This window comes from Rattus norvegicus, chromosome 9, assembly GCF_021556685.1.
Source record: "Rattus norvegicus strain SHRSP/BbbUtx chromosome 9, alternate assembly SHRSP_T2T, whole genome shotgun sequence".
In the NCBI taxonomy this organism is placed as follows: Eukaryota; Metazoa; Chordata; class Mammalia; order Rodentia; family Muridae; genus Rattus; species Rattus norvegicus.
In genome coordinates this window covers 70,907,872-70,933,525 of record NC_141542.1, presented here as the reverse complement: position 1 = coordinate 70,933,525, position 25,654 = coordinate 70,907,872, and the positions used below count along the sequence as shown (strand labels likewise).

Genomic DNA, 25,654 nt, shown 5'->3' with positions numbered 1-25,654 from the left:
AAATTTCTTGAAATGTGCATGTGGATGGATAAATACTTACAAACATGATCACGTCCACAGAAAAAGGAGATAACTTAGGGTAATGAAAGGTTAGGACACTGTCACATGTGATGTTAAGGGCCATGTAAGTAAGTACTCTGAGAAAGTGATCATTAAATGCCGGAGTCTTGCAAGATGGGACAAGTATTTCAATTAATAAAGGAACACTTTTCAATGTTAAGCCAGTTGACTCGTTTATGGGTTCTTTTTGTAATGAGCGGGACAAAGGCTGAGGCCCAGTCAGGGGCCCTATCAGGGGAGACCCTCATTGAACAGGGTTTGGAGTCTTATAATTTTAGTAAGATTTTACTATAAACTTTGTCATCTCTGTCACTGTGGCTTATATATTGGAAGTTTTGGACAGTTGGGACTTCTTTCCGAGTCTAAGGAAACAAAACAACCCAGGGCATCCACAGTCATCCCTCTACTTGTTTTTAAACTCTTTGGTTAAAAAGATAGGTTCGTGAGGGTGGCTACTCAGTACGGATGCTAAGTGTTGCAGGTGCGGGCTCTACGGCTCTAAGCTGTACAAAGAGACTGGCTCCTGGCACCGCACGGGATTCCTATTATAGGCGAGACTGACTCCGATACTGTCCGTAGAAACTGGAACTGGACCTTTGGCTGGATGAAGTCATCAATGATGCCTGTGATGATAGCTCTGTGGACAGAGACATCAGGCCTTTTCTGTGACCCAGGATAGAACATCGCTGCAGCTGATTTGAAAATAAGAAGGGAGACCCTCCCTCCAGGGTCAGACACATCTTCTCCATCTCCACTTTTCAAAAGTGGCCTTTTCGGCAAACTGCAGGGGGCCTTATTGCCTGACTCTTCCAGATGTAGTTATACTAATTTCAATAGCTTTACATTTTCTGAATGGTCCCTAGGAAAGCCTCACATGACTGTTTGGACTATAGCCATGCACTGGGGTCTAGACCACGATGGCTGGCTTGTCTTGGGGTCTGCCAGGATCCAGGATCCCCAAAGATTCATTGTGGATGAGGGAGCTATATGAACCACTGTTTCCAGAAAGGGAGAGTTGGGAAGATAGAGAACTGAACACACACATCAAAAAGCACGGCTATCTATTACTTGGGGTGAAGATTATTATTTTACTTTCTGCATAAATATAGTTAAGCTATAAAAGTAAGTAGCTCTTTTCCATGTTTTGATAGCCACATTCAAGTACTATGGGGCATAGTCATATCAACATTACACATTTTCCCCCTAAAAGAAGACTAACTCAAAGAAGATGCTTCAGAAGAAATACATGGAAAGCGCCGAGTATCTGTACAGCAAATTTTAGCTTTTAGTGTCCTCTCTAAGCCACGTGCTATTTTAATAATACATTTTTCGTCTTCACCACACCCTGTGTAGGTGACATATGTGTTACTGTCTTGTACAGATGGGGAAACTGAGGCATGACGCCCTTGACTCAGCTTTCCGATGGGACTTAGAAACAGACTTGTCTGCATGACCTCAGCGGGTCCCCTTCATTCTTGGCGACGCCTATAGGAATGCTCCTGTCCTTTGCTCCGCAGCCTAACTCGTCCTCCGCCCAGCCCCACCCGCCCAGCTCTGGAGCGCCGTCCCCAGGGAGGTCCCGCGGGCCCGGGTCTGGCCGCCTCTCCCTTGCTGGGTCAAACTCCCTGGTCCCCGACGTGCAGGCGGTCCCCCGCCCAGCGCCCCCAGCGCGGTGCAGGCAGATGCAGCCCCGGCGTCTAGCGGACAAGGCGGTGGCAGTGGCGGCGGCCGCGGCGCGGCTGGAGGTGAGCGGGCTGGGCGCCCGTGGCGTTGCGGGGGAGGAGGCGACGGTGAGGGGACACGGGAGGTTGGTGAGCGGCTCGCGGGCGACGCCTGGAGAGCGAGCGGAACGGGCGCCTTGGGGCCCCAAGCTCAGAGAGACATGGCTCCGCGCGTCCCCGCCGCCGCCGCCGCCGCTGACTCGACACAATCGGCGGGTCGCGCGGCGTAACCGCGGGTGGGCGGCGGCACAGAGCCGCCTCAGGAGCGCCGAGGGTCGCGGCGTGCGAGCATGCCGGCTCAGAGGCGAGCGGAGGACGATCGCTGAGACGCTCGCCGGACCCGGGCGCAGGGTGGGCTCCCTGACGCGCGGCCACCCGCCTTCCCCGCGGCGCGCACTGGCGGCTCCGGGCGACTGCGGGGCGCGCTCCCGCATCGGCCGGGTCCCCACCCGCAGCCCGCCTGCCCAGGTGAGTGTGCGGCCCGCGCCCCGCGCCCGCGCCGCAGGTAGCGGGCGGTGGCTTTGTCTCGTTCCCTTGCGCCCTGGCGCGGTCAAGCATTTGACATTCTGCCCCTGAAGCGCCGCGATCCGGCGCCGGACGCGCCTGCTGATTCGGTGATCCCTGGGAACTGGGACGTGGGGGCTCGTGTGAGCATCACTCGAGGGACAGGAGGAGGCTTCGTTTGCTTTCTGTTTGGAATGTGTGGTGAGCATCCTCTGCTGGAGCTTGGGGCCTGGAGCAAACCCGGGCTGCAGATTTAGACGTAGACGTTTGGGAGGACGTGCAGCTGCAGAGGTCTGGCTCCTTATGCCCGGTCTTCTCCGTTAGCGGTGCTCAGCTGCCTTTCATTTATTTTGATTAATTTTAGGGGCACGGTCACAGACAGTTATTTCTTTGAGAGCTGGGAGTCTTTAGAGTCAGCACAGAGAGCTCACGAGTAGAGTTATAAGGATTCGGTCAATAATAAACTTGGAAAAGGACAGCGTCGGTGATCGTATGGAAAGAGGTGGACAAGAGGCAAACTTCACCGCGGCCTTGAGCCTTTGTAGATAAGATTTCTGCTTTGCTCTCCTAGAGTCATGCAAACTCGGAGTTCTTGTACGTATGCCTTTGCAAAGTGTAAAACTTATTTCTTTTCCTTTTCTTGAAAATTTTCTTGTATTTTGTCATTTAGAAAAAAAAATAGAGTAACCAGTAGTCTTTTATTAGAAACTGTAAAAGAATCGGTGTATTTGCTTGCCTTGTAAATATGATTTTCTTTTTACTGCTTCTCCTATTCCCTGAAGGGCTCATTTCTTCTATTGCCTAGAGAGTCAGTCAACCTTTCGCTCTCCCTTCCCCTCCCCCAACAGATGGCTTTATGTGCCAAGAGCTTATCTTTAAAATGTTACTCGCATTACTTACAAACAAAGCAGGCTTAGTTCTGAAGTTTGTGTCTGGAGTTATGAAGACAAGGGGCCTAATGGGATAGGAATATCATTAACGGTGTAAAGATACGGATCTTGCTAATCTGTTTGGTCATCAGAAGATTCCTGCAGAGATTGTTTATATAGTGTGGGACAGATGGTGTCCCTAGCAGACAAGAGAAGCCAGGCAGAAAGGGGCATTGTACTCTTTATTATTCCGAGGTGGAACAGAGTGGGTAAAAGGCGAGAAAGACATAATTTCGACCTCTTAAAGGAGACGTTTTTTAATACAGCAGCCTAACCCACTTCTTTCTTTTTGCCGTTTAAAACCTTGTCATTGAATTGTTTGTTTTACCTCTATGTTGGTTAGTGTAAGACAGTTTAAACAATTACAGCAACACAGATGCCTTTGAACTGAAAAAAAAGTATCTTACCACTTTTTGGAAAAAAAATAGTCCCACTTCTATTGGCCCTTGCATGTATTTGGCACCTCGGACTCACAATGTCTCCCAGCTGCCAGGACTTCAGTTTCATCCGCATCAGTTTGAATTTGTTTCTTTCCTGCCTCCTTGGCCCGTGGTCTCACCCGGTGCCCAAACTCTTACCTATGGCTGTTCCTCTATGTCCATGATGATTCACCTGCCCTAGACAGTAGCTTTTTTATGGCCCTATCACAGGTTGGGGTGCCTCTTGGGAGGGGGTCTTTGCTAAGCACGGGGATGTCAATGAGGAACTTGAAGTTGTCCTGAACATTCGGTAATCTGGCTGTACGTTTTCTGCTTCTATTGCTATTGTATATTTCACTCTCTAGATTGCAACTTGATAAAAAAAATTGTTTTCCTTTGTCATGAATGGGAGGGGAAATATTGTAGTAAGGTGATGTTTACCAGCCACGTGACTAACCTTAATGGTCAAATAGAGTATCATTGAGTTGAACAAGAGGCTTGAGGGCAACTCTGAAGAACTTGGGCAGTGTGCCCTAAGGAGGAAAACAGTCATTCTTACTCTTTTGAGTCTTTTGCACCACTGACCTTAGCAAGTGAAAGAAATCCAAGCAAGTTGTTATTGTAGTTGAGGACAGATACAATGGCTTTCCTTCTTGGAGACTGTGTTTTGTAGGAAAGATGGCTTTTTGGCTCTGCCTCGTGTTGGGTGTACTTGGTCATCAATGCAATGATCTGATATTTTAAGTCCTTGCTATTAAGTTTGTCTCTGATGTCCATGTCCTCGTGTGGTGGTCATTTCTGTCATGAATTGCTTCTTTAAAAGAAAATATGCTTGCATCTTGCCCTAGGCTTGGCCTGACTTGTTGGGCTCAATGGTGAATTGCTGCCCATTTCCTTGGAAATGGAGGAGGTGGTGGGGACCTCTTCTTGTGTTGGACAGGGGCTAGCAGCAAAACTACTTTGTTGTTATTAGGGCTCGGCATGAAGCTTAGCTGTGGCAGCAGGGACAGGGTGGCTTCTTCAGGCCCAGGAAACTGTACCAGGAGGTGAATGATGTGAACGAGAGGTTAGAGGGGTGACCAGATCTTCTGGTTTGCCTGTGATGGTGCCAGTTTGTCACTACAAACTTTTATAAGTGTCATTATGTGATCACTCTTGAAATTAAGGAGTTTTGGCTATATTTAGCAGTCCTCTCTTGACCCTGCTTCCTCTTTCTTTTTTCTCTTCTTTTTTCTTTTTTCTTTTCTTTTCTTTTTTTTTTTTGAGACGGGGTCTCATTATATAGTCTAGGTTAGCCTTGAATTTAAGATCCTTTTGCTTTATCCCCCGAAATACTGAGATTACAGGTGTGTACCACCATGACTAGCTGACACCGCATTTCAAGTCTTGCTCAACTGACGTTTATTTCTTTTATTTCTTAGCCATACAGTAAGAAGATAAGAAAATATTTGAACCTACAAAATAGATAAGGGAAAAGACATAGTAAGGACAATAAAATAACAAGATAGCTTGATTGTTTACACATGTCAAGAGAGAAGCTGTGCTAAGTCACAAATTGTCTGTCATGGTCCTAAGGCCCCATTACTGTCTTCAAGACAACAAGAATTACCTCTTGTCCTTTATTTAAGACTGACACAAATTAGGATGACCTGTGATTTGGGAGGACAGTTGCACCAAAACGTGCTTGTAAACTGAGTGTTTACATGGTGCTCACACACATGAATGCCCATTGAACCATCTAATGTGAAACAGTTCTTGGGCATTATCGAAAGTCCAGAACACAAATGCTTCTGTATAGTCTTGACTCCACATTCTTGCAGTTTGGACAAGAAGACAATAGGAGAGCTTTTGTTTTCTGTACTCTCTCCTATCTCTGGTTGGATTAGGGTCTTAGTTTTTCACGGGGAGCACATAAGAAAATATTTGGTGCCTCTATACATTCTGTGCAATTCTGTTGTACAGGGAACCTTGTTGAGAGTTTGGGATCTGTATATATGAAGCTTGTGGTACCTGCTTCTGTGACCTTTGCTAAAAAAAATGTGTCTGTAACAGTTCACTAGTAGTGCTGGACCTACCAAAGTCCTCAAGAGCTTGGTCAGCATGTCCAAATGAGAATAAAATTATGTATTATCTTCTTTGTAAATAGGATGATTAAGTAGGGTTTTTTGTTTGTTTGTTTTGTTTTTTCTTTTTTTGCCAAGGGCATCTTTAAGAGTCAAATGTGGAACGAGCTGGGAGGAACAACCAAGCCAACCAAGCGGTATAGGTCAGATTCGTAAGTTATACTTCTCGGTGCTATGATCAAATACCTTACTTTAGGAAGGAGGGGTTAATTAGGTTTATAGTTAAAGGGGAGGTGGGTGGTTAGACAGCCAGGATGCAGAGAGTGATGAATACTCCTGTTTATCTGGCTTTCTACTTCATATTTAGTCCGGGCCCTCAGCCCATAAAGTTGTTCATCTATATTTAGAGTGAGTTTTCCAATATCACTTAAGCCTGCCTAGAAACTCACTCCTAGAAGTGGCTGGAGATTCATTTCCATGGTGATTTGATTTAAAAACCCAGTAAGTTTACGGTTAAGATTAAACGTCACACCAGGGAAACTGGCATCAGCGGTCCTCCTAATTACGATCCAAATCCAGAACTTGGGAAGCTGGAGAGATAGATGCCTCGGTGGTTACAAATGCTTACTGTTCTTGAAGATGACCTGGATTTGGTCCCTAGCACCCAGTCAGGTGGCTCACAACTAGTCCCAGGGGATCCAACATCATCTGCAGGCCTTCACAGGTAAACTCTCTCTCTCACACACACACACACACACACACACACACACACACACACACACACACACACGCTCGCATGCGCGCGCGCGCACACACACACACACACACTGTGTTGCACACAAACCCAGGCAAGCACACATACATATACATGCATAAAAAGAATAACTAAACCTTTTTTTTTTTTTGGTTCTTTTTTTCAGAGCTGGGGACCGAACCCAGGGCCTTGCGCTTCCTAGGTAAACGCTCTACCACTGAGCTAAATCCCCAGCCCAGAATAACTAAATCTTAAAACGTCATGGACCTGGGTCTTTTATGGGGCCTTGATTGGCCTAGGACTAGAAGTCTTCCAAGTGCTAGGATTATAGGCATATGATTCTACACCTGCATTTCAGATTGTTAGTTTTTATATGAAGACAGTTCATGTGATGGAAAAATATCCTTAGGCTCTTCTGGATTTGTTTAACTTGCATGTTTATGCGTGTGCATGCATGATTGGCAGAATATCTATAGCTAAATGTCTATTGTGTGGATAAAGCAAACCTAAGATGTGGTCATTAGAAAATCGCATACTTCATCGCTTTCATGGCTTGGCTTTTAAACCGATCCTCTGAATCTAATCTCTCCAAACTTTAAATCAACTCTTGATCTTGTCTAGTTTTACACCATTTGTTGGTGTAATGTTTCTGCTTAAACTTTTGACAGTTCATGGTTTTCTGTTTAAGTCTTTTCTTTTTTTTTTTTTCTTTTCTTTTTTTTTCCGGATCTGGGGACCGAACCCAGGGCCTTGCGCTTGCTAAATCCCCAACCCTTCTGTTTAAGTCTTAAAAAGAAAAGATCCAGAGGCAGATTGGTGGTTACAAAATAAAAGAATTTCATTTGCTCATTTATTCACTCGACTGGGTTTTTCTGAGTTAGTGTTTGAGCTTGGTGCTGCCTGTATATCAGCGAATCAAATAACGAATGCTAACCATGGGGAGTTTTCATCTTCCTGAGACAGACAGTAGGTCAAATAGGAAATTATGCAGCATGGTAGAACAGGGCAAATGTAGCAGAGTGTGTTTCATGGAGACTGTGACCTCCAACAGAGACTTAGAGGGAAGCAGAAGAAAGTATGAGTAATGTGCGTGTGCATGTGTATACGTATGTACAGACAGACAGACAGACAGACAGACACACACACACACAGAGGAGAGAATTGTAGGTAGAGGGAACAGCCAGTGCAAATGTCTGATCTGTAGGGTAGGATGCATTCAGATGTGCTCAGAAATCCACAAGGAGACTCGTATTTATGCACTGTGGATACCCAGGGATCAGCAGTGAGGTCAGAGAAATGACATGGAGTGGTTGAGCCTTGAGATAGGAGAGTAATTATGACTTCAGCATGAATTCTATTATCTTAAAAAAAACCTTCTAACACTTATTTATTTTTTATTGTATGTGTATGGATCTTCTGCCTGCATGTGTGTCTGTGCATCACATGCATGCCGGGCCTTTGGAGGCCATAGAAGGGATAAGATCCCCTAAGGACTGCAGTTAGAATTGGTTGTGAGACATTATCTGTGTCCTGGTAATAGGGCCCAGGTCCCCTGGAAGATCAACTAGTGTTTTTTTTTTTCTTTTTTTTCCTTATTAACTTGAGTATTTCTTATTTACATTTGGAATATTATTCCCTTTCTCGGTTTCTGGGCCTACATCCCCCAAACCCTTCTCTATCGGTGTTTCCCTCCCCATCCTCCCCCCATTACCGCCCTCCCCCCAACAATCACGTTCACTGGGGGTTTACTCTTGGCAGGACCAAGGGCTTCCCCTTCCACTGGTGCTCTTACTAGGCTATTCAATGCTACCTATGAGGTCGGAGCCCAGGGTCAGTCCATGTATAGTCTTTGGGTAGTGGCTTAGTCCCTGGAAGCTCTGGTTGGTTGGCATTGTTGTTCATATGGGGTCTCGAGCCCTTCAAGCTCTTCCAGTCCTTTCTCTGATTCCTTCAACGGGGGTCCCGTTCTCATCAACTAGTGTTTTTAACTGTGAAGCCATCTCTCCAGTCCCCTATAATAATTTTGTAAAACTCATTATAATATAAAGATTGCATTTGTGGCCCAAAGACAGTATATATAGCCCACATTTTGTTAAGGTCCATTTCATGCTTCATATATATTTCATATTATTTATTTAGTTTTCAGTTGTTAAAGCATGTTTTGCTACTGCTCTCTGTCCTGCTTCCCTGTGTGTATATAGCTAGGACTTCATGCGTGTTAGGTAACCAGTCTACCACTGAGTTGCATTCCAAGTCCCTGCAATTGCCATGGTATTTCTGTTTCATAAAATTCGAATAGTCGTTCAAGAATAGTCCACAGCAGTATAGCCATAGTGATAAAAAGATCGACTGAACATATCCCATTTGAACTCTGAAATCTGAAATGCTTTAAATATAAAATATTTTGAGCACCATGTGATTCTCCAAGTGGAAAGTTCTAAACATGACTTGGTGTTCAGTCTGTAATGACGAGCATGCCATGGTCCAGTGTGCCATCAGCATGTATAGGAGAGCAAATCTCAATGGAAATATTAAACACGAATCTCCATGCATTGAACAGAGGTATCTGTGTAGTGCATATGGAAATATGATAAACTGAAAGCTTTTTTTTTAACCTGGTTCATCATCCACTCATTCTTATTGGGAGCAAATCCTTAATAAAGCTTGCTACAAAACTGTGCCCAATAGTGGCGTGAAGCCATGGATGTTTTTGTGTCATTTTCAAACAAAGCACAGTGGCTTCTCTGTTACAGCACTGAAGTTTTCCAGGACAGGCACACAGTAATGCTTCTCTTACAAGTTTCGTGTGCTATATTGCTCATGGCAGGTAGGAGACCATCGCTCTACCAGTCTCACTGAAGCACTCCTGTGGTGAAAACAGGTATGGAGCTCTCGCTGAAAGAGTGTTAGAGACTGGCATTCTCCTTAGAAACCAGAGTTTTCAACGGCGTTTCTTTGGGAAGTGATGTGGTTGGCTGCTGTGTCAGATCGCTGGATCAGAGTGAGAAGAGTGATTATGGCCAAGTTCACGATAGCAGATACATTTGCTCTACATGAAACACCCATGCCATGCAGAGAATGAGTCAGCTTTGGCATTAGTTCAGGGAGGAGCACTCCGTGATGCTGGTTTATTTATCACCGAAAACTTGTGCTCTAAGGGAAGAGAGGCTTTCCTTTTGGTTAGCCACCATTTATGAAAGATGCTTCGGAGAATGGTAGGATGCTGGTTTATACACAGAAGAATTCTCTCTCTCTCTCTCTCTCTCTCTCTCTCTCTCTCTCTCTCTCTGTGTGTGTGTGTGTGTGTACGTGTGCGCGCCTGCGTGCATACACCATGGTGCACATGTGGAAAGTTGGGGTCAACTTTGTGGAGTGAGTTCCTTCCTTCTACCTTTGTGTGGATCCCAGAGAACACACTCAGGTCGCTGTGTTTGCAGGACAAGCGCCTTTATTTACATCTTTATCCTCTGACGTGTCTCGGTGGCTGAGGAGTCTGAAGGCTTTGTGACAACATTGTAGCTAGACGCCGACCCCGTGCTACCAGCTTCCAAGGAACATGCAGCATGTTTTAATCTTGAGGAAACGCTGAACAAATCCTGGAGATTATGGATACAGCAAGATGGTGGTGCCTGAACTTCCCACGCACTGTGGAGCGATGGGGAAGGAACAGGGAATGAGGCTTGTTTGACACTTTATCTGCAAGATTCCTGTTTAAGGAAGTCCTCGTCGTGGCGTAGCTAAGAACTGGCTCCTGTTCTAGCAAGTGGCTCATCTCAATCACAGTAAACCATGACAAGGATAGGAAAAGAAGGGGAAATGATAACAACACACACGTTTTCATGTGAATTAATTTGTTAATTCATTTGTTGAGTGTAGTTTTAAAAACACATTACCACCTTTGCTCCAGGGCTGCTGTATGAGCTATGGCCCCTCCCGGCTTTTGTTGTTGTTGTTATTGTTGTTGTTGTTGTTCTATCTTGCTTTGCTGGGGGATCGGTCACAACCACCCTCCCATTTCTGGCTTCTTTTTCTACCCGCCTTTGCTCCTGGAGGAGTTGTGTTACCAGCCCACTCCCAAGACCCTTGAATAGATAATATAGACAGCTCTGTTATCTTTAGAACTTGACTCTAGGCACAGTTGGTGGGGGAAGATAGCTTCGTCTGGAAATACGTGCCCTTACCGATTTATTATGTCTCTCCCTCCACCATAAACTTAGTGGCTTGTATGAGCTAGCGTACCCCGCCCCCAGCATCCTTGGCCCTTTTGGAAGCCGCAGGCCCTAGCTTCCCTGAGACCTTACATAACTGCTGCTTTCTTCTTGTCCCAAAGCTTGGCAAAAAAGCCCCCCTCTCTTTCCCTGTGTCTTCTCTTCCTCTTGGGACCCAAAAGTCCCACCTGTACCTTCTGTTCAACAATTGAACCCAGGCCTTCTTTTCTGACAAGTCAAGAACTAATTGGGAAACAAGACCTTAGTGACAGAACCTCCCCTTACATTAGATTAATTGATCAATTAATTAATGAAGGTCCACAATGACCCCAAAAAAGGTCAGGGAAGTAATATTTTCAGACGTGGATAGTCTTTCAAGTAGTACACAGTATTTTTCAGTGATTCACTGGAAGACTAGGTGCTCAGACAGAATGCAGAACTGGCAGATTGTGGTGATAAAAGTCAAAGGGTATTTGATATTTGAGAACAGGGAGAGAGCTGTAGTGGGAGGAATCCCAGCAGTTACCTCCTAGGTGGGAAGTTATGCAGTGCAGGTAGAAGGCAGGAGGGTGGTGAGTGAACACGGCCTTTCCTGTGCTTTTGCTAGAGAAATGGACCTTATGCCAAGCGTTTCCGGACTTGGTCTGTGTTGGCCTTGGCCTTACCTACAGATGAAGAATGATCACCAGTGGTCTTGTTTCTGGGTTTTCTCTGTGTGTGCCTCCCCTGGATCTCCCTTCACTTTTGTCTGTCACTTCCTCCCTCTCTTCCTCTGTTAAGCCTGGAGCTGGCATATTTAAGCTAGAAAAGACTTTCCAAGCTGTGTTATCTGTCATGCTTGGATGGTGCTATTCAGGACAAGGCAGAAAGAGTTTCTAGGAAGGGAAATGTGCACTTTCCCCAGCTTATCTACTCCAGCCAACAGCTCAAGCACACATTTATATTTAACCCCATCTTTAGGTATATTTCCTCTCCTCCCTCTTTGCTTTAGTAAAGATGGGGTACTTGCCCTTGGTCTAGTAATTCTAGTGATGGTCGTTATCTAATGCTGTGGAAAAACTATTTTTCTTCTTTGCACAAATGTTGATACCTTATGTGGTGGGTTCCATGCTATGTGGGAAATAGCACTAGAGGTGAGAACAAGCAGATATGCACTCATAAGGCACATGTGACAAAAGGGTTAACATTCGCTCAAGCTGTTCTCTATATGGTTACTGTTATGTGAACTGTTATAAGAACTTTTGAATATATATTTGAAATATTCCATGGGGAAGGGAAGAAAACCAGATGGCGGTGTGGTAGGGGGTTTGGAGAGTGGTCTTAAATCACAACCAAGGACTCTTGGATGGAACGATGGCGGTGTGGTAGGGGGTTTGGAGAGTGGTCTTGGCAGAGAATAAATCACAACCAAGGACTCTTGGGTGGAATGGCTGGGTCAACCTGGAATGTTATTCGTCACCCACCTGCTGGAGAAGGGGAAGGGCAGCTTGGACAGGTTTTAGAGAGGAAACACAGAGAGGGCAAAGGAAAGAAAATGAGACCCAAGAGAGCTGAGAACCAGGGATGCCAAGGCCAGCAGAGCGCCCCAGCAGGGAGCCAAGACCAGAGAGCGCCCCATCTGGGAGCTAGTAGGCTTTACCTTGTGTTTATAAGGAGACTTTCACACAGCCACAGCCTTTCCACCGCATTTGAGGAGTGACTGCAGTGACTCAGGTATCGATGTTGTGTTAGATGGCAACCAGAATTTTTGTCTGGCAGTTGAGGAAAATCTGGAAAAGGCCCAAGAGACAAACTGTTAAGACTTTCTGCAAAGAAAAATGCCTCATCTGTGGTTGTTAAGGGTGCTCACCTGGTTCTTGGGAGCTTGATCCTTTACACGGCCTCTGGTTTTACTTCAGGTGACTCTTCTTCCAGCTGGTCAATACCTCAGACTTGTTCTTGTCCAGTGATTCTGGCACAGGAAGGATCTGAATGCCTATCAATTCTATTTATTCATGTGTCTCCAATTGTCTTTTGATATATAATTGAAAAATAATGGTTTTCATTATGCCCCCATTCTGAAGAGCTCACTCTCCCAAAGACATTTCTAGAAGGTGAAGTAGCTTCTTAAATCAGTGATTGACAGCAAGGGTGGGGATGAGGGTTGGACATCAGTGACTTTACTTAGACATTTTCTTCTTTGATATTGATATTTACCTTCTTTCCATTGCTATTATTTATTGATTAGAAATTAAGAACTAGTTATTTTGCTGTTTTGGGAAGTTGTTTCCCATTAATCTTTTGCTATTCAGATTGTAATCATTGTGAACACATGAAAGTCTGGTCAGACTGTATAATGAATGCCTAGTATTGATCAGCTAGAGAATATGCAATAGTCAATATGTAAGAGCTGAAGGAGCCATTTCTTTTGTGGGTCTTTGTGAAAGGCAGCTACGTATGTGAATCAGATGTTAAGTTGGTACAGAATGCTAAAAGGTGAATATTTTTGTAAATGTCAGGCTATGATTTGGAGTCCTAACTCATTTATATAACATTCTCTCAGAAAACTTCCATTCTGAGTCTCTTAGCTCCTTTCTGTTGAAAGCGGTGTGGCTCACAGCTGGTAGTGTCGACATCACTCTTAGCCTGTCTCCTGGACCTCCTGACTTAGAACCTTCACCTTCCACATATTAAATAGTTCGTTTACTTATTAAATGGACATGTAAATCATGGATAACACACAGTTGTAAATATTATGGGGTAATGTGCTTTGATGCACAGATACATTGTGTAATGTTTAAAGTTAAATCTACCTATTTCCTCAAACATTTATCTTTTGAAAGTTCTAAAAAAATTATTGTGTTCAGAATTTTATACACAAATACACTGTATTTATGTCATTTCTACTTCTGTCTCCTCCTGTGTTCCCCTGCTACATTCTCCCCCCAGATTCATGTCGTCTATAACAGTCAGATGACAGAAAGACAGATAGGCAAATGCATCTGTGTGTGAACACACACACACACACACACACACACACACACACACACACACACGTGTGAATGTACACAACCCACTGAGTCCCGCTAGTTTTGCCAGTATGTACATGGGTTTAGGGTTGACCACTAAGGCTAAGGCACCTAATGTGATTTGTGTATCTTCTCAAGAAACATCTTTTTAGATCTGTTGCTCACTTTAAAATCAGATTTGCTATTGAATTTCTTGAGTCCCTTTTGTTGAGTACGCAGTTTAAATAAGATACAACACATTATATTCATAGAAACTTTTGAGAGGCATTTTAAAAATTCATCAGTTTTCAGAAACCTGGGAGAAACATTTACTCCAGAGCGACGAGTGTTCACTAAGGAGGATTTCACTGACCTGGGGGTGAGGCCTCAGTGCCTTCTGTCTTGTGGTCTGGAATGGGGCTGCTTTGCATAGGAGCTCTCCGGCTGAAAGATGCATTGGTGAGAGTGCCCAGGGTCATGATTGTGGAAGATAAGCAGACTTTAGGCATGGCCATGGGAAGGTAGAGAAGCTGTAAGATTGAAAGACTCGGAGAGGTGGTAAAGACACAGTGTGGGTTTGCTGCTTAAACTGAGCAATACGGGGAGAGGCCTTCCTCTGGAGATTGAGCGCAGCTTTCCTGGCTTGGGTTTTCTGAAATGTCATTATCTTCAGAGTTAGCTGATTGCCAGAGTTCAGAACCCCTTGGATCGTAGACCTGCAGCTCGCTGAAGTGGGTGGGGATGCCAATACTTGGTATGTCCCATTGGGGCCAGATTTTTAAAAACAAAGCTAAAAATGTATGTATGTAAGACCTCTTGGGTGCAGCTCATTGAAAAGTAATTACAATGCTTTAGGATTAGCTCATGCCAAAGAAAGTTCATGTGCTGCCCGCATCTGGTTTGTAAGCTCTGTTCAAACACATCAACACATAGCAGATGATGACAGTTCTTGGCGGAGACAATGCAAGTCACCAAAAAGTGAGCTACCCCGTGAGCAGAAGGGCTGTTCACTGAGGGGCAGGGATGACAAGACAAAAAAAAATAAGGGACCTGTGTTTGCTTTGATGGCTCACCTCAAGGACCTCAGTAGGGTTTTGGAAAAAAAAATATGGAGGTGCCTTAAAAGCCTTAAAGAGTAAAGCCTGGGTCTTGTAGATGCTGGCAAGGAACCAAGCTTGGGGTGGAGGCAAATAGGGAAGTAGAGACATGGGAAGAAGCTAGCCCCTCCATGTTAGGGATGAGCTCTGCAGCAGGGCAGTCATGGGTCCAGACTGTAGCTCTGGGATACCGAGGTAATTTAGCTCGTCATTGATTGCTGGCATTGGGTGACTGCTAACATACAGAGTCTGCCACTGCGCGTGTGAAAAGTAGGAAGGAGTCAGAACTTCATTCTAGGAGTTTGCTATTCATTAATTTCTTCTTAAGCTAAATTCCTCAAAGACAAGGGCAGTCTGTTATTTACCTTTATGATGTGGCCTTTGGCATGGTCTGGCTCCATGAATGGCCATTGAGCTGAACTGACTATAAAACAAAGTAGTTTATTTTCTATCTTGAAAATTCTTCTATAGGAATTCATTTTTTTTTCTGCTGGTTTAAAAAAATTAACATCTAGGCCAGGTGGTGGTAGTGCACACAAACTTAACACTTGGGTGGGAAGCAGAGGCAGGTCAATCTCTGTAAGTTCAAGGCCATCCTGGTCTACATAGTGAAATCTAGGACAGCCAAAGCCACACAGAGAACCCTGTCTCAAAACAAAACAAAACAAAAACAAAGTCTTTATTAAAATATAGTTCATACACTATAAACATTGTCATTTTTAAAACAAAAATATAAAGCATTTTGAAATATTGATGGGTCAATACGTTTCTTTCTTTTTTATTTGAGGTAGAATCTATGTAGCCTGGGATGGTCTTCAACTTCATAAATAGCTAAAGATGGAGTCAAACTTATAATTCTCCAGCCTCATCTTACCCTCAATTGAAATTGTATGTGTGTACCTCCATGCCTGGTGTGATGGTTTGTATATGCTTGACCCAGGGAGTGGCGCTATTAAGAGATGTGGCCTTGTTGGAGTAGGTGTGTCACTGTTGACATGAGCTTAAGACCCTCACCCTAGCTGCCTGGACACCAGTATTTTGCTAGCAGCCTTCAGATGAAGATGTAGAACTCTCAGCTCCTCCTGCACCATGCCTGCCTGGATGCTGCCATGTTCTCACCCTGATGATAATGGACTGAACCTCTGAACCTGTAAGCCAGCCCCAATTAAATGTTGACTTGCCTTGGTCATGATGTCTCCTCACAGCAGTAAAAACTCTAAGACACCTGGCAATGAGTCATACTTTTGTTGAAGAAAATTTGGTCATTTTCTTTTCTTGTTTAATTATAAAATACATTTTACTTTTAATCGACTAAAATCTCATAGTTTAATAAATCAAATGGTTTATTTAAAATTATTGATTCTCTCTCTGTCTCTCTCTCTGTCTCTCTCTGTCTCTCTTTCTCCCTCTGTCTCTCTCTCTCTGTCTGGCTCTCTCTGTGTGTCTCTATGTGTGTCCATGTCCCCTCTCGCTCCTCCCCTTCTCTCCCCTCCCCTTCCTCCCTCCATCCCTCCATCCCTCCTTCCTTTCTTTCTTTCTTTCTTTCTTTCTTTCTTTCTCTCTTTTTTCTGGATAAGCCTTTTTCAGGTTTATTCAGGCACAGTTTACTAATAGCAATTACACATATGTAAAGTGTGTGATGTTTTGATACACACACGTGCTGTGAAGTCATCATTGTGGTCATGCTTGTTAGCACACTCATTGTTCAGATCCTTAATAACTACCAATTTATATCTCCACTAACAGGGTATCCAGGTTCCATTTCCTCCATATTATTAAAATTAAAAATTACAAGATAGAGGGAGGGTAGATACATATGTATGCATGTGTGTGCAGAAATCTGAAAACAACTTATGGGAATTGGTTCTCTCTTGCCACCATGAGGTTCTGAGGTTCAAACTCAGGTTGTCAGACTTGGTGGCAGTCACCTTTGCCTATTGAGCCCCTATATAGTCCTCCTTTCCTCCATATTCTTGTGAATAATTGTTATCTTTTGATAACAGTTACTCTCATGGGGTTTCCCTGGTGACAATGATATAATTTTTTTATGTACATCTTGTTCATTTATGTATCTTTTTAGAAACTATTTCTTCCTTTGGTTCCACTCAAATCTGATGAGTTGTGTCTTCTGCTCTTTAGTTGTTTGGGTAGTTTCTGTATTTGGGGCATCAATCTTTCATCAAGTGCATGGTTGTCTTTGAACTCTACTACCCTTGTTTATAGAAGTCTTTTAAGTTGATGCCACCCACTTGTCTCATTATGACTGTGGTTTGTGCTTTGGCGTTAGACCTCAGAGGCTGTTTCTCAGACCAGGGCTCAGAGAATTTCCCCAAAGAAGCTCCATGCTTCTGCATCTTAGGATTAAGTCTTGAGCCCCTTTTGAGTGAGTTCTTGTATCTGACATGAGGTAGGGGTCTAATTTTGTTCTGTGTATGAACATCTGGTTCCCCCCACAAATGTGTACTGTTCTCCGTTTTATGGTGGAACCGTTTTGACTACTGTGGCTTTGCGATGTGTCTTGAATTCAGGAATGATAGCTTGGATTTGTTCTTTGTGCTCATCAGTTCGGCTGTGATTGTTCAAGCTCTTCTGTGGTTCAGTCTGAAGTTTAGGATTGTTTTCTGTTTCTCTGAAGGATGCTCCTAGGAGCTGGGCACAGTGGCTCCTGCCATATGAAGACATGGGAGTCGGTGAAAGAAGACGAGGGCCACCCTGGGCTATGCAGTGAGTTTGAAGCTGGCTTAGGATGAAGAGTCTCAAAAACAAAACACAGTAACTGAAACGATAACCACAAATCCCAAAACAAAAACACATACACAGCAAGAGAAAAAGAAAGGAAAGAAAAGGAACGCAAAACCATAGATTCTATCAGGTCGTCTGATCTGTATGGACTCTATAGAACTTCTTGGGCACCGTGAACATTCAATCTTCATTCTTTTAGTCTGCACTTGTGAGTTGTCTTTGAAACATATCCCCTTCAGTTCTCCTCTGTAATGTTTCATGATCATCTGTGTGAAAGTCCTTTATCTTGTCAGTCACATTTATTCATATTCACTTTACATTTTTGTTCTTGTTGTAAAGTCTGTGAGTGTACGTTATCATGTCCTCTGTGAGCAGAGATAAGTTTACTCTTATTTCTGTGCTGGATCCTCTTCTCTCCCCTCTCTCCCCCTCTCCCTTCTTGCTTCCTCTGGGTGAGTTGATTCTATGCTAAATTAATTTCCATAATAGATGCTTTTGTTTCGTGTGCCTTTTTCTTCTACGCTGTCTCATCTCCTGGTTTAGCAATAACCTGTTCCTTTTCACTGAGAGCCATCTTGATGTGTGGGGGAGCACGGGTTAATCCTGTGGACCATCTGGGCTGTTTTCTTCACCTGGATGTGTCTCCTGACTAGAGACTCTAAATACAAACCCTCCACTCAGCATTATTCTGCAGGTTTATGTATGCGGTGCAAATATTAAACACATTTTTTTGTGTCTCTGACACTGTGCCCTGGCTGGCCAGGGCACACCCACCAGCCCCATCATTGTTCTGCTAGTGTGACACATACTTCTTTAGAGTGTCCCTTTGACATACTTTGAGGCTTTTCATGCATGTATAAGTTTGATGTCATGGGCAGTTTCCCTACAGTGTTCATAAAGTGAACCCCATATAGGAACCTTTTGATTGCTGGGATTTTGTGGGGCCTTCAGGAGGTGAGTAAGCAGTTTTCACACATCAGCTCAGGCCACTTACTGAGTGGGCACTGAGTCATGTTAAATAAAGACAAGTCTTGAGAATAGGTTTTTTATTTAGATAATCACCAGGTCAAATAATGGCAAGTCCTGGTGACACCCTGCCCCTCTGAGAAGTGCCAAGCCTGTCCTGACTCCCGAGAGCTGTTTTCATCTTTGCTAGGGCTGTCAGGTCCTGGTTCCAAGGGTGCTGTGATACTGCAGACAGAATGCTGGGGATAGGACAATTGTAAGATCCCACAAGCACTGTCCTGAGACACAGCCACAAAGCACTGTCCTAAGCCCTGTTCTCTTGACTAAAGGGACCTCCTGCTGTCAGTTTCCAGAGCTACAATGAGCTAATCACAAAATGACAAATACTGTGTGTGTACACTTACTCAAGCTATCTCTGTTAACCAAGCTCAAAGATGCAGAGAGTGGAGGCGGGGAGGAGAACATACATTCCTGTCATCCTGCATCTTGGGTGGGAGAGGTAGGAGAATCAGGAGTTCTAGATCATCCATGGCTATACAGTGAGTTCTAAACCAACCTGGGACACACAAGACTGTGTCTCACAAGCTATCGGTTGTGGGGATGGGGAGATGGGATAGGTCAATCAGGAAAGTTACTTGTTACACAAGCATGAGACCCTGAGGTCTATCCCTAGCACCTATGTAAAAGACAGCCAGTCCAGGGGAGCTAGGGACAGGAAGATCCCCAGGGTGGCTAGCCAGTAAGCTCCAAACCAATAAGAAATCCTGTCTTAAATGTTAAGGTGAGAGCCCCTCTGACTCACACATATATACACACTACAAAACAAAACAAAACAAAACAAACAAAACAAAACACCAGAACAGACTGGAAGAATGGAAATTGCTGTTTGTTTTAGGGGAGCAGTTTCACCTGGGCTAGAAGAGTCTGGTAATTGGTTCTGTGCAATGGGAACATTGCGACTTGCTGCACTGTACATTTAAGAACGGGCGAGATGGCCAGGAGCGGTGGCTCATGCCTTTAATCTCAGTTCTTCTGAGGTAGAAGCAGGCAGATAACTGTGAATTTGAGGCCAGCCTGGACTACATAGCAAGTTCCAAATGTGTTGCAATACATGGACGTCTAAGTCTCCCTGCACTCTCATTGTCCAATTGTGACAATTCAGTGAGTGGGCCTCTTGGAAGTAATTGAATCACAAGAGTAGAAGCTTTGAAGCTTCATGAATAGAAGTATAGGGCTAACTAGTTCCTTTGCAGCCAACCAAAGACACTACGAGAAGACAGCTGTTTGTAACCAAGATGAACTGGCCTCACCTCCAGCCCTAATATGCTGGTGCCTAACCTTGGACTTCTAACTTCCAGAGTGAGGAGACACAGAAGTGCTTTCTTAATGTTTGTCCGTGTTGTCCAAACAATGTAGTTCAAGAGGTTGAACCCTCAGGCTGGTATGGGGAAGTCTAGTACTGTATTTCTTAGCTACATCCCCAGTCCCTCCCCCTCTGCTTTAAAACTGAATGCTGTTCGGCTGAGTGTGTAGTCCACTTTGTCTAGCCATTCATCTGTTTGGGGACGCAGATTGCTTCCATCTTTACTTATTGTGAACAATGCTTCCGTGAACTGGAGTTACACGTGTGTGTTTGAGACTCCGCTTTCAATAGTTTTGAGTATATGCTTGTCTTGTAGCTTTGTATGGGAGCATCTACAGAAACAAACAGCTTGCCTGGGTTTTTATTAATAGGCTAGTAAATGCTGCTGTGGAAGAATACATCTTTTAGTAGACATGACTAACCACCCTTTTCTGGTTGTTCCCAGACATTAGACATTACCTCACTTGTCCTATTTTTCAGTTAAACTTTATTTGATAAGGTTTGTTAAGGTTAGCGAATGGATAAATCACAGAGTTAAAAGCAATCCGACCTCTGATTCCTGGTTAGATTCAATGGCCATCTTTGTATTATTTTGAGTAAATAAAGAGAATAAAGAAAAGTTATTGCAATTTTTTTGAATAAGCAGCTAACAGCATTTCCTAGTTTAAATTTCACTGATGGATTAGCAGGTTGTCAGAAACCATGGTGCAGGAGGGGCTGCTGCTGTCGTCATGGAGGGAGATGTAGGTGTGGCACTCACATAATGTAGGGAGGGAGCATACATTGGTGAGGTAGAGTGGGTGAGAGGCTCACATGTTGGGCTCATACGTACTTTCTGAAGAAACAACTAGCCGCTGCTTCAGATTGTTGCCCTCAGATTTGAGATATGCCCCTTTTCCGAGAAAATCCAGAATAGCTTTTATTTGAAGTCTTATGTTTTACAAAAGGGACACATAGCTTGAAAAAAAAATGTAAACATTTAGCAGTCTGCCCACGTACACTGTAAGCTGTGTTTCTAATTCTGATAGGTTTGATGCCATGACAGATCATGGTATTCTGAGAAGGTGGACTAAAATTTTTATGAAGTAATTTCTCATGTTGGAAAGGACCATAGCGTCCCTCAGTCTCTCCGTTTTATTTCCTAGTTAAGAAACCAGGACACTGAACAGTGATGACTTCTTTTACATCTCTGCTAAGTTCTTGGCTTGTCATTAAACAAGCAGGAGGGGGATCGTCCCAGCTCCTCTTGCTGGGAGTTGAACCCAGGGCCTCATGGACCTCCCATAAGAGCTCTACCCCTGAGACGACTCCCCAGCTCTCATCGGCATGTCTTGTGTCATTTGTTACTGTGGGTCACATTTCTTTTTTTTTATTTTTTTTTTATTAACTTGAGTATTTCTTATATACATTTCAAGTGTTATTCCCTTTCCCGGTATCCGGGCAAACATCCCCCTCCCCCCTCCCCTTCCTTATGGGTGGTCCCCTCCCAACCCTCCCCCCATTGCCGCCCTCCCCCCACCAGTCTAGTTCACTGGGGGTTCAGTCTTAGCAGGACCCAGGGCTTCCCCTTCCACTGGTGCTCTTACTAGGATATTCATTGCTACCTAGGAGGTCAGAGTCCAGGGTCAGTCCATGTATAGTCTTTAGGTAGTGGCTTAGTCCCTGGAAGCTCTGGTTGCTTGGCATTGTTGTTCATAAGGGGTCACGAGCTCCTTCAAGCTCTTCCAGTTCTTTCTCTGATTCCTTCAACGGGGGTCCTATTCTCAGTTCAGTGGTTTGCTGCTGGCATTTGCCTATGTATTTGCTGTATTCTGGCTGTGTCTCTCGGGAGAGATCTACATCCGGCTCCTGTCGGTCTGCACTTCTTTGCTTCATCCATCTTGTCTAATTGGGTGGCTGTATATGTATGGGCCACATGTGGGGCAGGCTCTGAATGGGTGTTCCTTCAGTCTCTGTTTTAATCTTTGCCTCTTTCTTCCGTGCCAAGGGTATTCTTGTTCCCCTTTTAAAGAAGGAGTGAAGCATTCACATTTTGATCATCCGTCTTGAGTTTCATTTGTTCTAGGCATCTAGGGTAATTCAAGCATTTGGGCTAATAGCCACTTATCAATGAGTGCATACCATGTATGTCTTTCTGTGATTGGGTTAGCTCACTCAGGATGATGTTTTCCAGTTCCAACCATTTGCCTACGAATTTCATAAACTCGTTGTTTTTGATAGCTGAGTAATATTCCATTGTGTAGATGTACCACATTTTCTGTATCCATTCCTCTGTTGAAGGGCATCTGGGTTCTTTCCATTTTCTGGCTATTATAAATAAGGCTGCGATGAACATAGTGGAGCACGTGTCTCTTTTATATGTTGAGGCATCTTTTGGGTATATGCCCAAGAGAGGTATAGCTGGATCCTCAGGCAGTTCAATGTCCAATTTTCTGAGGAACCTCCAGACTGATTTCCAGAATGGTTTTACCAGTCTGCAATCCCACCAACAATGGAGGAGTGTTCCTCTTTCTCCACATCCTCGCCAGCATCTGCTGTCACCTGAGTTTTTGATCTTAGCCAATCGCACTGGTGTGAGGTGAAATCTCAGGGTTGTTTTGATTTGCATTTCCCTTATGACTAAAGATGTTGAACATTTCTTTAGGTGTTTCTCAGCCATTCAGCATTCCTCAGCTGTGAATTCTTTGTTTAGCTCTGAACCCCATTTTTTAATAGGGTTATTTGTTTCCCTGCGGTCTAACTTCTTGAGTTCTTTGTATATTTTGGATATAAGGCCTCTATCTGTTGTAGGATTGGTAAAGATCTTTTCCCAATCTGTTGGTTGCCGTTTTGTCCTAACCACAGTGTCCTTTGCCTTACAGAAGCTTTGCAGTTTTATGAGATCCCATTTGTCGATTCTTGATCTTAGAGCATAAGCCATTGGTGTTTTGTTCAGGAAATTTTTTCCAGTGCCCATGTGTTCCAGATGCTTCCCTAGTTTTTCTTCTATTAGTTTGAGTGTGTCTGGTTTGATGTGGAGGTCCTTGATCCACTTGGACTTAAGCTTTGTACAGGGTGATAAGCATGGATCGATCTGCATTCTTCTACCTGTTGCCCTCCAGTTGAACCAGCACCATTTGCTGAAAATGCTATCTTTTTTCCATTGGATGGTTTTGGCTCCTTTGTCAAAAATCAAGTGACCATAGGTGTGTGGGTTCATTTCTGGGTCTTCAATTCTATTCCATTGGTCTATCTGTCTGTCTCTGTACCAATACCATGCAGTTTTTATCACTATTGCTCTGTAATACTGCTTGAGTTCAGGGATAGTGATTCCCCCTGAAGTCCTTTTATTGTTGAGGATAGCTTTAGCTATCCTGGGTTTTTTGTTATTCCAGATGAATTTGCAAATTGTTCTGTCTAACTCTTTGAAGAATTGGATTGGTATTTTGATGGGGATTGCATTGAATCTGTAGATTGCTTTTGGTAAAATGGCCATTTTTACTATATTAATCCTGCCAATCCATGAGCATGGGAGATCTTTCCATCTTCTGAGGTCTTCTTCAATTTCTTTCCTCAGTGTCTTGAAGTTCTTATTGTACAGATCTTTTACTTGCTTGGTTAAAGTGACACCGAGGTACTTTATATTATTTGGGTCTATTATGAAGGGTGTCGTTTCCCTAATTTCTTTCTCGGCTTGTTTCACTTTTGTATAGAGGAAGGCAACTGATTTATTTGAGTTAATTTTATACCCAGCCACTTTGCTGAAGTTGTTTATCAGCTTTAGTAGTTCTCTGGTGGAACTTTTGGGATCACTTAAATATACTATCATGTCATCTGCAAATAGTGATATTTTGACCTCTTCTTTTCCGATCTGTATCCCTTTGATCTCCTTTTGTTGTCTGATTGCTCTGGCTAGAACTTCAAGAACTATATTGAATAAGTAGGGAGAGAGTGGGCAGCCTTGTCTAGTCCCTGATTTTAGTGGGATTGCTTCAAGTTTCTCTCCATTTAGTTTAATGTTAGCAACTGGTTTGCTGTATATGGCTTTTACTATGTTTAGGTATAGGCCTTGAATTCCTATTCTTTCCAGGATTTTTATCATGAAGGGGTGTTGAATTTTGTCAAATGCTTTCTCAGCATCTAATGAAATGATCATGTGGTTCTGTTCTTTCAGTTTGTTTATATAATGGATCACGTTGATGGTTTTCCGTATATTAAACCATCCCTGCATGCCTGGGATGAAGCCTACTTGATCATGGTGGATGATTGTTTTGATGTGCTCTTGAATTCGGTTTGCCAGAATTTTATTGAGTATTTTTGCGTCGATATTCGTAAGGGAAATTGGTCTGAAGTTCTCTTTCTTTGTTGTGTCTTTGTGTGGTTTAGGTATAAGAGTAATTGTGGCTTCGTAGAAGGTATTCGGTAGTGATCCATCTGTTTCAATTTTGTGGAATAGTTTGGATAATATTGGTATGAGGTCTTCTATGAAGGTTTGATAGAATTCTGCACTAAACCCGTCTGGACCTGGGCTCTTTTTGGTTGGGAGACCTTTAATGACTGCTTCTATTTCCTTAGGAGTTATGGGGTTGTTTAACTGGTTTATCTGTTCCTGATTTAACTTCGGTACCTGGTATCTGTCTAGGAAATTGTCCATTTCCTGAAGATTTTCAAGTTTTGTTGAATATAGGTTTTTATAGTAAGATCTGATGATTTTTTTGAATTTCCTCTGAATCTGTTGTTATGTCTCCCTTTTCATTTCTGATTTTGTTAATTTGGACGCATTCTCTGTGTCCTCTTGTTAGTCTGGCTAAGGGTTTATCTATCTTGTTGATTTTCTCAAAGAACCAACTTTTGGTTCTGTTGATTCTTTCTATGGTCCTTTTTGTTTCTACTTGGTTGATTTCCACTCTGAGTTTGATTATTTCCTGCCTTCTACTCCTCCTGGGTGTATTTGCTTCTTTTTGTTCTAGAGCTTTTAGGTGTGCTGTCAAGCTGCTGACATATGCTCTTTCCTGTTTCTTTCTGCAGGCACTCAGCGCTATGAGTTTTCCTCTTAGCACAGCTTTCATTGTGTCCCATAAGTTTGGGTATGTTGTACCTTCATTTTCATTAAATTCTAAAAAGTTTTTAATTTCTTTCTTTATTTCTTCCTTGACCAGGTTATCATTGAGTAGAGCATTGTTCAATTTCCAAGTATATGTGGGCATTCTTCCTTGATTGTTATTGAAGACCAGTTTTAGGCCGTGGTGGTCCGATAGCACGCATGGGATTATTTCTATCTTTCTGTACCTGTTGAGGCCCGTTTTTTGACCAATTATATGGTCAATTTTGGAGAAAGTACCATGAGGAGCTGAGAAGAAGGTATATCCTTTTGCTTTAGGATAGAATGTTCTATAAATATCCGTTAAGTCCATTTGGCTCATGACTTCTCTTAGTCTGTCTACATCTCTGTTTAATTTCTGTTTCCATGATCTGTCCATTGATGAGAGTGGGGTGTTGAAATCTCCCACTATTATTGTGTGAGGTGCAATGTGTGTTTTGAGCTTTAGTAAGGTTTCTTTTACATATGTAGGTGCCGTTGTATTTGGGGCATAGATATTTAGGATTGAGAGTTCATCTTGGTGGATTTTTCCTTTGATGAATATGAAGTGTCCTTCCTTATCTTTTTTGATGACTTTTAGTTGAAAATTGATTTTATTTGATATTAGAATGGCTACTCCAGCTTGCTTCTTCTGACCATTTGCTTGGAAAATTGTTTTCCAGCCTTTCACTCTGAGGTAATGTCTGTCTTTGTCTCTGAGGTGTGTTTCCTGTAGGCAGCAGAATGCAGGGTCCTCGTTGCGTATCCAGTTTGTTAATCTA

At 43.4% G+C, this 25,654-nt stretch overlaps 1 protein-coding gene across 3 annotated transcripts in view; it reads left to right on the top strand.

Moving 5' to 3' along the window:
• Nucleotides 1–1,740: 1,740 nt before the first annotated feature.
• Nucleotides 1,741–25,654, top strand: part of Hecw2 (HECT, C2 and WW domain containing E3 ubiquitin protein ligase 2) — a 398,421-nt gene continuing 374,507 nt past the window's right edge. The window contains exon 1 of one of the 3 annotated variants that reach the window (XM_087566111.1): nucleotides 1,741–1,805. The gene's annotated coding sequence lies outside the window, so the exon portion shown is untranslated. Of the gene's footprint in view, nucleotides 2,250–2,412; nucleotides 2,880–25,654 lie in introns of those variants that run through there. The other 2 variants (XM_087566110.1, XM_087566112.1) reach the window with 2 other exon arrangements.